We start from the raw sequence: 15,989 nt of genomic DNA, 5'->3' as shown, positions 1-15,989 counted from the left end.
GCATGCAGAAGCAAAGCAAAACAAGGGATTCATTCCCTACTTCCCAGGGGCAGGTAGGTGTTCAGACATCTCCAGGAAAACTGGGCTCCATCATGTGCAGCCACTACTTGGAAAGACAAATGCCATAACTCTGAACTTCGCCCCTTACTTGTTCTTTCCCAAGATTTATTGTTGAGCATGAAGTCATATGGTATGGGCTATCCCTTTGGTCAATTTGGCCAGCTGTCCCAGCTGTGGACCCTTCCAACCTCTTGTGCCACCCCCAGCCTACTTTCTGGGGGTCACTATTAAAAATGGAGAAGGCCTTGATGTTGTACAAGCACTGTTGAGCAATAGCTGAAATGTGGGTGGGTTATCAACACTGTTTAGGTCACAAACCCAATACACAGGACCATTCAAGCTGCTATGAAAAAAGTTAACTCCACCCCAGCTAAAATCAGCAGAAGGAACAGCAAAAGCATATTGTGACAGTCCCAAAAAATAGAGGCAACACAGCATCTAGTTCCTCCTGAACAAATGAGCTACCCTTCTATCTGATGAAGGGAATATGATAAAAATGCCCAACCGATCTTGAAAGAAGAATAGTTCTGCTTTAGACAAAATTGTAATTCAAGTTTGCATTATCATTTCAAATAGAAAAACATATTCCTTCAACATTTGCCCTGTTTATGCCCATTGATGTGGAAACTGAGATACATTTATCATCGTCAATGTAGCAGAAAATTTTATCCTTCTGTTTGTGAATAACATATATTAAAAAAAAAAAAAAAGAAAGAGCAGATATGTTTCTGCATGGTGTTTTGGGACAATGAGTTCTTTATAGAAATGAAATCTATTTGACACTTTTTGCTGTTTCAGGTCTTTTGTGTTCTAGAAACAGCAAAACAACAGGGATTACATACTTGTGCAATTTCTTATGTTCTCTTGTTCTCCTTTTGATTTATAGTATTATGTTTTATGATGTCTAATCACATACATTTAATTTTGTCTAATTTCTCATCTTTTGACATTTCTGTTTTATCTAACTTTTTCCGAGATGACTTGGCTTTTTTTGTCTTATCCTCTAATTATTGACTCTTCAGAAATCCTTCAGAATTATTGACCCTATTTCTCCTTCAGTCACTTGATTGATTTGAATGTTTGTAATTGGTGACTGGTACTTTCTGTGGCATTAGAATGGAAATCCTGTAAAATTCTGCACTGAAGATAGCTAAAAATAACACAGAAACCCATCGTGATTTATGGTACTAGAATAGGCATCAGACAAATGTCAAGCTCAGATGTTCAGTTTAGGTAAGTGTGTGGAAACTCAGCTGCTTCTCTGAAGTCAGGAGTTAACCGATAATATTGTGCGTCCGTTAAGCATCTGCTTTCAGTTTTGTTTGTTTAAAAAACAGTTGTGGCTTGTTTAAGCAAATGTAAGAAAAAATTGTCTGTCATCTTTCTGCCAGCTCACAGCAAGTATCCAAAGCTCAGATGCTTTTCTGAAACTTCTGGCTTGAAGATAGGGCTGGAACTCATAGATATTCAGGTTTTTCTCACACACACAATTTCCCATCATTTCTAGTCAATGCTAAGTTGGAAATACTATAAGAAAAAAAAAAAAAAAACAAAAAACAACATATTGATTTGCTTAAACTGAACTGTTTACATTTCCTAATTACAATTAATAGCAATTAAATCTAATACTTGCTGTGTTGTAACAAAAAACATAGAGAGTGTTATGGAGACTGACATTCTAAAATGCTAGAGGGGATAAACTGTACTTCTGCTGATGTCAGTGCTGTTTTGTATAACTGGATGTAATGTAGCCTAACGCCTTCAACAGGGAATTAGGTGCCAGAACCTTTAGGTTCTCTTCCCAGTTTAGCTGCTTGACATGTGATGCTAGACTAGTTGGTTAATCATTTTTTCAGAGAGCACTTCACTTTTCTGGTACACAGAATGATAAATAATTATTCTTGCTATTTTTTGTAGTGAAAGATAATCTTTATCAAGTACTTTGTGATTCCCACATGAAAGACATTATGTGTAAACTGTGTTAATACTTCATTAGCTGTATTTGATATGTCTGTGCCTTTTGAAAAGGGCTTAGATTATTCTCAAGGTGGAAATAATCTTTAGTAGATTTAATTATATTATATGCAACATATTATATTAGTTTTACTATGACACGGAGGCCTAAAAATTGCTGTAAATTAATACGCACATACTGTATTTCTCATTGAATAACTGTATTTTTTTTCAGAAATATCTTCTTAATATTTTCCATTTAATTTGCCATGGTATGCAAAAAGAAGTTTGAAATTATGAAATTAATGGTTGGCTTGGATTGCTCCTTAACGTATGAAATTCTTGCTCAGAATTGCTTAGAAGAAAACTCTTTTGATACGAAGCTATTTCACACCAAAAAAATCAGAATAGTTGGATGAAGATGAGAAAGATGCAAAATACTCTATATAGAAAAGGAGAAAACAAATTTTGGTTACTGCAGCTATGAAGCTCACTAGAAAGCATGCTGGCCAGTAGCCATTTATGTTAGTTTTTCGTGACATTTTTTATTCTCCTGGTGCATTCTCTCAAGAATAATACAAACAAGAAACAAAATTACATACAGGAGTAGGCAACTAGCCTTAATAAAATTTATTTCTTATTTTGCTGCTTGAGTATTTCATATTGTTTGTGTATTTTAATAAATGTAGAAATGCATAATACAGATTCATGCAAGATGGTCTGGTCCCAAATTCCCCTTCATTGGTTCCAGGTCAGAAAGTATGTAAAAACTTTAATCTGGGCTCAGTTTCCTCCCTCATATACTGGAATGTGCAAATCAAAAGGTCTTTCTGCTTCATAACAGTTAACATCGGAAGAGCATAGCTGCCTCTCTTTATTTTTCTAAGAATAAAGAGGCATCTTGACAATGAAGACTTTGCTGTTAAAGGAATTCATTTAGTTTACAGCAGAGTCTGGGAAGCAAGTTGTCTGATGTCAAGACAGCCTCGTTTTTGAAAATCATTAATAGTGGAAAGCAAAGCTGTCTGGGAAAGGCACGTGGTACACGAAAGCGTCCAAAGTAATAAGCAAGATGGAGAGGGAGGGATTTGTCAAATAGAGTAGATCTTTTGAGATTAATGTCATAGTAAAAGGAATTATTCTGTGTTTAGAATTCTAGCCTGGCACTTAGGAAGCATTGGTGAAGTTCATTGCTTTGCTACAACTGCTGTATGTTGTATACAACTTAAAAGATAAACGCTGTGTAGTCATGGGACTGCACAATAGAAAAACAGTGTCATAGACCAAGCTACTCACTGCAGCATTGTGTCAGGAGGTAGTGCATTTTTCAGAGAAGGTTAGCAACCACACGGAAAATGTCAGTAGGTCTGATTCTGACTGCTGAGTAATTTCTTCTTGATAGTTTTAGCCAAGCTGCAGTAGCTACCTGGGCATGCATCCAGTCTATTGTTCTTTTTAATGTATTTCTGGTGCAGAACAGGAGCTTTGATCCACATTTCCTCATTTGCCTGTTGGAATGCACCATAGAGGATTGCTGAGTTAGTCCAGTGGGACAGAAAATAAGAAATAAACTCTAGTAAGCTAGCTCCCTTCACTTGTATGTTAACTACTTTCTGGTTTGTATCATTCTTGGGGGGATTATACCAAGAAATTAAGAAATGTTATGAAAAAACAATTACCAAGTGTACTGGCCAGAAACTCTGATCAAAACTGCTACAGTCTCAGGCAAGAGAGTAGACAGGATAAAGAGGGGGACTTGTGTGATTCTGTAACATCCCTGGATGCCAGAAAGGCAGAGAGCTTGTTCCTGGCCTCTGAAACATATGAATCTACTTCACATGAATTGTTTGATCCAGGTTACTACAACTAAGTAAATAATTGTTCCTTCCTTTCTCATGCATGTCCCCATGCCTTCATGCCTTTTTATCAGTTCCATCTTCCTAACTTTATTTCCAGAAAAATTATTTATTCTGTTTAAGTAACAAATTCTCGTTGAATTCTGTATTTTCTTACAAGTGTGTTCAGAAGTAAGAAGCTGAAATGGTGATTCTTTATTGGGAATCACTGGTTTTTAGACGGCAGAGTTTTAAATGAAACCTTGTTGAAGTATATTTGACTTCTTTTAAACAAATAATTGAAAGCCTGAATCATTTAGATCAGGCGTGTCAAACTCATTTTCACCAGGGGCCACATCAGCCTTGCAGTTGCCTTTAAAGGGTCAAATGCAATTTTAGGACTGTATAACTATAACTACTCCCATATAACTCCTCCTAAAATTATATTTGGCCCATTGAAGGCAACTGTGAGGCTGATGTGGCCTCTGGTGGAAAATGAGTTTGACACCCCTGATTTAGATCTTAATTTCAAGCTAGTGTCCAGGAAGATATATTATTTTTGTTGGTTTTCATTCCTGATATCCCTACTCAAATAATTTTGTTTTCATGTTACTTGTTACCATCTTAGATTTATTTTCACCCAACTTTACTTGCTTCCATTTTCTTCCTCAGCAATATACAAAATACCATTTCATAATAACTTTAATATAAGAAATTTATGCCACTGACTTTAACTATACTGTAATATATTTCAGCTGGCAGACTTCCAGTTTCCTGTTGATTATTTCCTGCTTGTTCCTGGTTATATAAACATTTCATCTTAAATTTTGTTGCACTATAGATGCTCATACTAGGTGATTTATTAACCCAGGGAAAGCAACCTTCATTTCTTAGTTTGTAAGCATGTATTTTAAGTGTAGGAGGATGATAGCATAATTTATTATATTACAGCAAAAAAAAATGTATTTCCACTCAAAACTCTACTGCTTTTCGATCAAACCAGTCTATGAAGTACAAAGCAGGATGCTGGCACCATTTAGTAATAGTCAATCAGAAGTCAAGAATACCTCAAGCCACTATTATCAGTACCATTTTCACAATACAATAATATTTCTTATTTCTCTCTTACTGTCAACAGGACATACCTTTATAAATTTCAATGCAGTTGAAGATTAGGGATAAATTTACATTGGTACTTATTTCCTTTGAGAGTCTGCCACCATTATATTGTTGTTTTTAAAACAGATCTAGATATTATGTTTTAAGTCCCTGTTCATAGAAGTTTGGTAGAGCTTGCCTGTAATGACTTCCCAAAATATCAGAAACCCCCAAGAAATATTTAAAATTCTTGCTTCTCTGCAGTAAAAATATAGCTTTTCTCTCCAAGGAGAATACTAACAGGAAGAAAAATATTCTAAAACTGCATATGAAACTAAGTCATATACTTGTCTTTCCACTAGTGTTGTACTCCTCTACCTTAGTTTACATATCAGGTTATGGTACTTGTGTTCCATTTTGTTTGTCAAGCTCTTGAACATTTTAATACTGAGTAAGTGCAGCAAGAAAATAAATAATAGTTTTTAAGAGCAGCGAATAACAGTAACAGCTGCCTTTTAAAATATGGTCTGTAAACTACAGCAGAAGAGCAATAGCACCTACAAAGATCTTATAGTTGCCCTGATTTTCTGTTACCTGCAATTATGAAGCTGCTTCTGTCAGCCAAAAATATATCTCCATAAAGGTAATCAGTTCTACAGGATGTCAGACTCTCTTGCAGATTCTGTGACTATCCAGTCTGCATATCAAATAGTTTCTTACTTTTGTGAATAAACTGTACAAATATGAAAACTTTTAACTTCAAAGTTTTATTTTCTGTTCTATTTGTCATAACTGTTTTTTTTTTCCCCTTCATTTTTTTTTTCACTGAGATGCTTTATTATCTCTGCCACACATATGCAGTTCTCACATTAAACAGTGTGGGAGGATATTTACGTCCAGTGTCAAACATGAAAAATATGTCATACTTCCTTGCAGTGATAATGTTTGCTTAAAACTTTTTATCCTTCCCAGCAATGACATTACAGACCAGGCAAAGTTTGTGTTTAGATGTGGAACGCTGTTTTATATGCCAGCAGCAGAATTACTTTAATCTTTCAAACTGTTTGTGACAGTCATAACTGTTTTCATCACTCAAAGATCGTTGTATTTAAACAGATGAAAGAGTGATTTACATAAATTGGCATGAGTCTGCAAAGCACAGAACCTTATGGTTGGTACTCTGAGGTTGTATAGTTAGACAATAGCGTCAGTCCATAAGACACCAAATAAGGTGTCCTGGAATGTAATTGCATCCATATGTCCCTAACTGATGCAATATTGACAGTGAACTGATTCAAAGAACAAGAATTTGCTCTGAAATGAATGTTTCCTCCTACACTACCAGAAGAATTACCAGCATCAAAGTCCTGAAAATTGATGTTAATTAAAACTATGACTTTTCAGGAAACCTTAAATTGATTATTTTTAAAACAGATACACATAAAATTGCTATAATCTGCTAAAAACTGCTAAAAAATCAGTTCCACTACATCATGATTTACTATCAAATTAGAGGGTTACACTCCCTTAGAATATGTAATATGAATGTAATTTAGAAGGACTTGTAATTAAAAATTCAGTGTCATCTTCTCTCAGAAGAAAAGGAGAGAATCTTTTACAGACAACAGTTCCTTCTAGCTTCTTTTCAATTTGATTGTGTTATTATACTGAATTACTGTGGCTGCTGCAAAGTGACTAGCATTATATGAGAAATATTTCCTGTTAATAGCAACTGTGTGACATAATGAATGACAGTTTGATACACTTTATTTAGTACAAAAAATTATTATATATATTGTGGTTATAAAATCTATACCTAGAATTATGAATACCTTTAGAATAACCACTATCAGCTGTCTGGAGTCTAACATTCTCTTTGCATTCTCACTGAAACCCTCATTTTCTGTTCAATTCCACTAAATTTCTTCTAGTGCCTATATCACAGGCTTATAAGTAAACAGAGCCATAGATTATATATTTTGTTTTTTCACAGGGATCCTATTAGCCTATAATTTTAGACCAGCTGCTTTCTTCTTCTTTACTGTATTCTTATGAATTTTCTGTATGATTTCCTATTTATCTACTTATCTTCTTATGTCACTATTCTCTGTACTACAGTCAATGCCACTAGCAAGCAGTTTATCCGAATTTGCTCTGCTGTTTACATCCTTGTCTTGCCCTATTTCTGCTGATATTTAAGGTCAGCAAACTAATAGAATTTAAATATTTGTCAAAGATTTCCTTGGCAAGAAATCAGGATGCTCACTGATCAATTATTTTATATATTATACATCCAATGAGCAAGTGCTTACATATGTGGAAGCTGTTGCTGCAAGGAAAGAGCAGAGTCAAGAATTGGAAAAAGATTAGATAGAAGAGATTAATGTGCTAAGTAAATACTGAAAAGCCTAAACGCAGAAGTTATTTTAATACCTACTGTCACACTGGTCACTCTCACCTTATGTTTGGTCGCCTGTATTCTGTAATTTCACACCATAGTCTTTGGATTAAGCTTTAAAATACCTTTCACTGCTACCTTAATACAAATCTATTATGACAAGAACATGCTTAATCTGATCTGCACTTATGTAGAATTTCTATGTAGGCTTTTATAATTTTGGTAAATTGATAATTTTCCTCAATTGTGTTTTGTACCTGTGCAAACACATGAATATCGTGTTTTAATGCTTTTAAGCATGATTGATAAAAATACTAGATGCTGAAAATTTCAGCAGGAAATTGGAGCTCACTGGATTAGGTTCTGTTACGGTATAAACTGTGTTTTCATTTTTTAAGCAATGATAACAGGCAAAATCTGTAGGCCAGACAGGAAATAGTCATCAGAAGGAAGCTTCTTTCTAAGAAAAAATTTGACACACAAATTTATTAAAGAGGTTGTAGTAGAACCATTTGTTTTGAGAGCAAAAGTAATCACAACGTTCATAGGGCGATCCTTAGAAATTTGAAGCTAGTTAAAAGACAAAGCACCAGGTTGCTACTAAGCTCTCAAAACTGGAGAATGGCACAGTAAAAACACATGGATGATACAGTGTTGTAAGATTACAGTTATAAAAAACAGACTTCTCCTAAATGTAAGAAAAGCCTGATTTCAGGTCATCATTCAAACTCTCCTGCAACAACTTCTGTGATATATTTGTGCCTAAATAGTCAGATGCCAGGGCAAGATATTTAAAGTTGTACCTTTGTCCTGAGAAGAGCCCTCATAGTGCTGCTTTGTGAACACCCTGACAAAGGTGGAGAAATCAGTAGTTATCAGTATATCTTAAGATATATATGTATGGAGTTCATTGGAACAGTACTTCTTTCATGGCATGTAAATCAATTCAAGATTTTAGTATAGGCATTTTTCAGCTATCTAAACTTTGTCTCAAGTCAGCTATTTTGAAAGCGTCTAAAAACTGTTTCTTAAAGGATTTCTGTGCAGCATATTTTAGGATACAACTATTTGTACAAAGCATGTGTATGAAGTCTTTCATCTTGAGGATGCCTTACAATCTGAAAATTCCCTCCACAAACTGTTGCCAAAGTGTTGGTATCTGAGAGGGTCTAGTGTACTAGGATCGGCAGGGATACATGACTGGACATAACAGTGTGGCTTCTGTGGCCAAACAGAAAACTGTAAACATTAAATAATATGATGCTAAAGGAAAAACTGCCTTATAAAATGTATTTGGTTTTATTATCTTTACAGTTATCAGTACAGTTTATCAGCAAATGTTTATAATGTATTTCCTTACCTTGAGTTTTGCATAAAGGGTCTGACCCAGCATTGACTTAGAGTTGAATGGGAGTTGGAGAGGCGTATTTACATTTCCCTTGATGTAATTGGGCAGTTCCTAGGACAGAGAATCCCCGAGCTTAATTAGGAGAGCTGATTCTACGTTTCTGTTGGAAATAATGGTAGGGGAACTTTGACTTTTCTATCTTTTGAAAGCCAGTCATTTTCAGTTTAATGTAATTTGATATTGGTTTGCTTTTGATATGAGTTAAATTGTCTCAAGAGTTAAAATTTATCTTCAAATTTAAAAAAATATTTCCAAACTTTCAATAACATTTCCAAATGTTTACATGCACTGGCGGAAGGGGGAAATCTGGATACTTCCAGCATAGAGTTCAACAGAAAATAAGCAAGGTGTAAAAAAAATAAATAGATCAGGTAGATGCAGTAATAATTCCTGTTGTTTTCCCAGTCTTAGATTGAGATAAAATGGGATTTTTTTTTTATTTTTTTTTTGTATACACATTCATTTCTGTCATCATGGTAGTATCTGGTGCTTTCTAGGAATGAATTAAATGGCCTGACTAATGTGTCACATACACTTCACTTTTCCCATCATCTTTTCCCATAAGGAGAATAGAAGGTACTTTATTTAGAAATTGATATTTAAAAAAAAAAATATATATTCTTCTATGTGTTTATTACAGAGAAGGCAAACTCAGAAAAAATGTATGCCTTTTACTTAAGTATAGTTTGGTGTTTCTTGTAAAAACATTGATTAAAAGAATCCAAACAAAATATTTCTTAAAGTTAGTATCCTGTATTTCTGGGAAGAAGCAGAACTATTGCACATCCAAGTTTGCCTCTTTTGCATTTTGTTTCAAATTGCAGATCTTTCAAACTAGTAGCTAGATACATTTTCCTGCACAAACCTAAGTTGTAGAACTTTGAATTAAAAACAGTAATTAAATATAATGGTAGTATGAAATAATTTGTCAAGTATTTGTGATTTTATAGAGGAAATTCCTACATTTTTGTTTGTGAAATTATTGAGCCTATATTGTGATATATGTATTTTTAACAATCTAACTATTTGTGTAGAATGTACATTGTCCAAGAGAGGGGATTTTTCTATGGATGTGTTCTTAAAGTAAAAGTTAAATAAGACACACGTGCTTTTTCATAAAGACATATGTGATTTTTGAGCAATATAATTTGTTTATTTCATACTTGTTCTGTCTTGTTTAACTCCACCTATTTAAATTTCATGTTTCTCAAGCTTAAGGTTCCATACTAAATATGAATCTTTATAAACAGGAAGGTTGTTGGTTAAAAATTCAGAGTTTTATTGAAGAAATGTTTCTCTTTAGTATAGGGCATACACTTTTTTTTTCATAAACAAGATCCTGATAGTTCTCCAAATTCAGTTTTGATTCAGTTATGATAAATACTGAACTTTAGAAACCAAACTATATCTGTTTCAGTGATGTTACTAGATAAATCTGGAGAAGTTTGCTGTATACCTTGTTATACTGATCTGTAGTTTTATAAGAAATTTTCAAAACAAGGAGTGTTCATTTGGCACATTTCACATCTCAAAAATGCAGTTATGGATGCTAAAAAATAAAATAATATGCAAAATCTTACTTTTAAATGTGAATATCTGATATCAACACTTAGATTTAATTGGGTTTTCATTTTTATTTTATTTACCCTTGAGTGTGGGTAGATGTGAGAATCAGTTTGCGCTTGTAATTCTCCTCCCCCATCCAGTGTATATGGCTGAACAAAAAGGGGAAGGTGACTGTCATACTTCTAAGCAGCACATTTTTAGAAGGTCAGGATAATTTAATTCATTCTCAATAATGTAGTTTTTCTGTTCATGCTTTTTATTGACAGTCTTTGTTTTTTAAAGAACCTTCATTGCTTTCTTATTTAAACAAAAACGTAGCAAAGAAACAGATGTGTCCCATATAAAATATGCAATAAATCTTGTCTCACAAATTCTTTGCTCTGAACTTTCTGACAGAAACTGTCAAATATCCACTTTAATTCTAGTATAAAATGTTCACTTTGTGTCATGGCGCCAACCACCATATGCTGGAATAAAGTCAGTAACCAGCAATAAAAAAGGTAACATACGCACCTTTGAAACAGTACAAGCAATCAACAGTGAGAAAGGTCTATATAAATCTATGGAGAACTAATCTCAGCTTTGCCACTATCCTGCTGTGCATTTACAATGAGACTTTGCTCCCGACCACCAGAAGTGGCTTACTTTGCAGGAGAAGTGTATCCTAATGAGGGGAAAATGGATGGAAAACAAAGCAGCAGCTTTGAACCCCCCACCCCCATCCTTTGGATCACCTAGAAGAGCATGTCCTAGTGTGTTCAAACATGTGGGGCCACTACGCTTCATGTCTTGCTGTACTTTAGCTGTTCATGTGAAACCAATCTTGACTGAGCTCAATCAGCAGAAATGACTTTAGCTTCATAAATCATTGTTATCATTCCACAGGAGGAGGCAATGCTACGGCTTTTCTTTCCTGAAAGTTTTCAGGCCGCAAATTTCACAAGCTTTTCTGAAATTAGTTTCATTATATTTCTTTAATTATTCATTCTTTACTCACCAGGTTAGCTGCTGGTTCACTTTTTGTTTTTATATACTTCTTATATTTTTGGGATGACATCCTGCTCAATATTGCTTTTAATAATCATTCAACTGTTTTAAAGTGTTGTCCTTGGTATAAAAATGGGCTGATCCTTGAAGTTTTTACTTCTGCTTACAACAGGAGATTGTAGTTACAGATCATCTGGATAGTTGGTTTTCCCAAACACAGAACAGATTGGATTTACCCTTGTTCTGTTTGAAGGGATTAGAACTAATTTTTCAGTTCCATAAGCTGTTTAGATACATTTAGTCATCTCAAAAATTAATCTTGGAATTAGACCATAACATTATAAGAGTTTATGAAAAAGAAATTAGAATATATTTCTATAGTGTTTAAGTCCCAGTAGGCTTTAGAAAATATTTATTATTTGGAACCATAAGTGTGGGAGAATGAGGGATTAATGATTCTCAGTTGCATTTTAACAGAATGCAGTTTCAAATAATTTAATTGGAATAAATTGAAAAATGTAATGCTAATTTGTGCTTTGTTATTAATAACTCCAGAACACAGGAGAGTAAGACTAGTGTTAGTCCTAGTATTAATGAAACTATTACTTTCTTATGTAGAAGCTAACTGAAAAAATAGCTGTAATTTAACAATCTAGTCCCACAGAAAATAATAGAAGCATCGTATAAAGAAACATATGTTTTCAGAAATATGGGGCTTTATGAAAATAATTATGAAAATTCTTTTCTTCACAGTTGGTTCTAATGTTCTGGTAAAATGATCTCCAACACTTTTTCTGACACGTTTATAGACAGCATTATCACTTTAAAAAGAAAACATAATTTCCTAGGTTTTTTATTACCTATGATAATAAACACTTTCTTGAATGTGTTGCTTGAGTGTTGTGTGCCTCTGTATGTGTACAAATGTCTACAATGTGTTACGGCTATGTAATATTAAAAGCACTGAATCTTTTTATAATATTTAACAATTTCTGTATGGTAAAAATTAATTAATCCTTACTCAGTACCTAAGACACGGATTAGTAACTAATATTCCTGATTCCTTGTGGAGAAATTTGTTTCTTAAGCAGGTTTCAGAGGCTGCATGGAGACTCTTTGTACAATAGAAACATTGGTACATCTTCATTGCTGGATGTAGGTTTCTTAGTTAAAACATAATTTTTATACCACTGCAAAGGAAAATAAACTTGTAAGGACTGTTTCAGGGAAGCGTGATTAAGACCTCATGGCAGCAAGTGTTCTGAAGATTGTTTTGAAAGGATTTAAAATGTCTATACCAGTATTTAAACCATCTAAAAAATTGCATAGCCAAATCCCATGTTAAAAATGTGACATTTTCTAATTTCAAGAGGAGGTAAAGGAAGTGAGGCTTATGTGATCACACTGCCCATTGATTGTTCCCCTGCAAATAATTTTTAATGCATGGCCAATTTTGACCAAATGTGTCGGAGTTAGAGCTCCTAAGATATTAAGCTCCTAAAATCCCATAAAAATATGTGGCAAAATAGACAAGAGTGACCCTATTAGCCTTCCAGGGAGAGAAAGACTGTATCATGAACTCAACCCTAATTAAACATTAATGAATCCACAGATCCACAGTAGGCCAAGTTTCATTGATTCCATTGCTCCCAGGCCTTCTTGCTTAACTGATACCATAGAAGAAACATCTCTTGATGGGTGCAGGTTTGTTTGTTTTGGGGGGTTTTGCATTCTAATATACTGGAATAGGAAAACTATGTTAGACACACAATGAAACATTTTCATTTCATTTCCAGGCTGTCTGTTGAATTCCATGAGTTTGAAAGGCCTACCAATTAGGAGTTAGTAACTAGTGGAGTGGAAGAAAGTTAATCAAGTCATACAGATTAGAAAAATTAGTTTTTAGGAATATGTACATTGAACACTTAAGATTTTTTTATAATTTCTGAAATATAAAATTTTAATAAGACAAAAAAGTTCCTGCATGAGAATGGTGGATGGTAGCCACATTAAATAATTTGTAGTCATATTAAGTATGTATTTTTCAAATTTGAAGGTGAATACAATACAATGAGAAAAAGAGGAAAATGTTTCACACTTGTGTGTTACCTCCTGTTCACTATGTTTATATCTGAAGTCAGTTATTAAGTAATAAGAATCCTTTTATATAGTCTAACTTAAAAGTAATACTATTTCTCAAAAGGTATTTATGTTAAAAGTAACTCAATATAGTAGTGTAGAAACAGCAGAAAATTCAGGTTTTATGTATAGCTCTAGATAGATAGATTTTTTTATTGAGTATATCTCTTCCTAGAACAGGGTACAAGCCTCCTCTAGAATCTCTGAAACTTCATACTTTGCTAAAAATCTTTAAGGCTAATGAGAAAGCCTATTCAATAATTGGAATGTAAAGCATAAATGTCTGAAATGATTAAATTAATTTTTACTGTGTCTAATTTCTGATAACTTTTATACCTTCTGTTGCTATGTGCTTTATTATAGGGTGTGTTTTCAGAAAATAAAACAGTTCTAAAATTGGATTTGATATTTATTAAATGTAAAACTTTATCCCAGTAGCATATAATACTAAATTAGAACTTAAATTTCCGTGTCTTTAACAATTCCAAACCCCCAATTTCCATACTCAATGCCATACTTATTCTTGGTAGTCAAGCCATGTTTTCAAAATACAGTATATTCCAGTTTGATAGTGGGGGGGGAGGATAAGAAAAATTGAAATGATCAATTTTCTGGTTTTTACATTCTCTTGCATTCATATATGCATTTTTATGAATACTTTTTAAATTTGTGCTTGACATTCGTTAATTTGTTTAAAGGATTATTTTAATTTGATTTCCATTCCTTGAAAATTCACATTTCAAGAAAGCAGATTCTGGCAGTGTCAGGTAATGAGCTAAACCTTTATGTATACAAATTGTTCATTTATAGCATTTGCAATGTATTCTATTTATGAGCTTCTTATGCAGGGCCTTATCTTTTTTCCAGACAGTAAGATAACACTAATAATATTAAATGGATGTAGATTATATGTTTGAACACTTTGCATAAATTGTTAGCCACATGCAATTGGCTTTGCTATCATCAGCTAAACGATAAAATCTCATACTGCATTGAAAACTACAGATTGTTTAACATGATAAATTAAGTGGCTGGACACCTTAGCTATAGTTAAAAAAATAACTATAGAGTTGATTTTTATGCATAAAAACTGTCCAAATTATCCAATTGATCTGAATCTTAGGATTCATCTGAAATAATTTTTCTATATGGCTATGTGCTGTTGTACAGCATCTGGCTGGCATGGAGTTAATATTCTTCATAGCAGCTGGTATGGGGATGTGTTTTGGATATGTGGCTAAACCAGCATTGATAACAGAGGAGTGTTTTGGCTATTGCTGAGCAACACTTGCACATTGTCAAAGGTTTCTCTTTTTCTCATTCTGTCCTGACAGCAAGTAGGCCAGGGGTGGGCAAGATTTGGAACGGAACACAACCTGGGTAGCTGAATCAAACTGACCAAAGGGGTATTCCATGCATGTAATGTCACGTTCAGCAATAAAAAAGGAGGTGAAAGGAGTTTGGCAGAGGTAGTGATTGCTCCAGTGATGGCTGGGTATCAGTCTGCTTGTGGGAGGTCGTGAGTGATTGCCCTTGCATTACTTATTTTTTTATTCCCCTTTGCTTCACTTACTGAACTGTGTTTATCTTGACCCGCAAGTTTTTCTCACTTTAGCACTTCTTATTCTCTCCCCCATTCCACTGTGGGGGAAGGAGGACAAATGAGCGGGTGGTTGTGTGGTACATAGCACTGTCCAGGGTCAACCCACAATGACACTAAAACAACAATCCTGAGTAAAGCACACTTTCGTTAGATTGTTCGTGATAGTTCTTTGCAGCTCAAAGAACTGCCATTTGCTAACAAGCACACTGGCATGAAAAATTTGTTTTCCATCTTATTCCTTGTAGTCCAGTAAGTCTTGAGTAAATTATTTCCTAAAAATTAAGTCTATTTTGGAAAGTTTCACTTTTAACAGATCTAATGAAACTCAAACCAAAGAAGGCTAAATTCATCTTGCTGTTGTTCCTGCTGTTCTTTATACTACTATAGTGTCTAGGAGTTTAAGCATGTCCAGAATTTTTTACAAAACCAGAGAACATCTGTATTGCTTTTTATGATCCTCTCTAGTCTTTTTGCCTAGCTAGAAGGTTTTGAGCTTTTTCTTCCATTCTGCATAGTCTGCATAGTTATTAAAAAGTTTCCCTTGTAGGCTAATTGTGTTTGAGGGTGGAGATTATATATAGTATACTTTTAGCCATAGAGTCTTCTGAGTTCAGCTTCTGATACCCAAGTGTATCAGCAAATAATAGTTTCTAAGAGATTTGGATCTTTGTTATCAAATGCTGGTATGTCTTCATTCTTAAAAAAGACTAAGAAAATATGATCTATTGATGCTTGTTCTCCTTACTCAGTAATGTCACAGAATGTGCCATTTGGCACATTGGAAAAAGAAAACCCAACTGAACCTCTCTGGGGATATACTTTTCTTCTTCAACTCTTGACTAAGGGGCTGGTATGTTTCTAGGATGGGTTTCATCTTTTGGCTACCTTTCAGCATGACTACTTAAGAGATTTGAGTCTTGACTAATAAGGAAGGTGAGTTCT

At 34.1% G+C, this 15,989-nt stretch overlaps 1 protein-coding gene across 2 annotated transcripts in view; it reads left to right on the top strand.

Moving 5' to 3' along the window:
- The window catches only part of FMN1 (formin 1), a 146,109-nt gene that overhangs the window by 101,820 nt on the left and 28,300 nt on the right, over positions 1-15,989 (top strand). The window lies entirely within an intron of this gene.

This window comes from Columba livia, chromosome 5 (assembly GCF_036013475.1).
Source record: "Columba livia isolate bColLiv1 breed racing homer chromosome 5, bColLiv1.pat.W.v2, whole genome shotgun sequence".
NCBI lineage: Eukaryota > Metazoa > Chordata > Aves > Columbiformes > Columbidae > Columba > Columba livia.
Note: the sequence above shows the minus strand (reverse complement) of the source record. Positions and strands in the feature narration are given on the sequence as shown.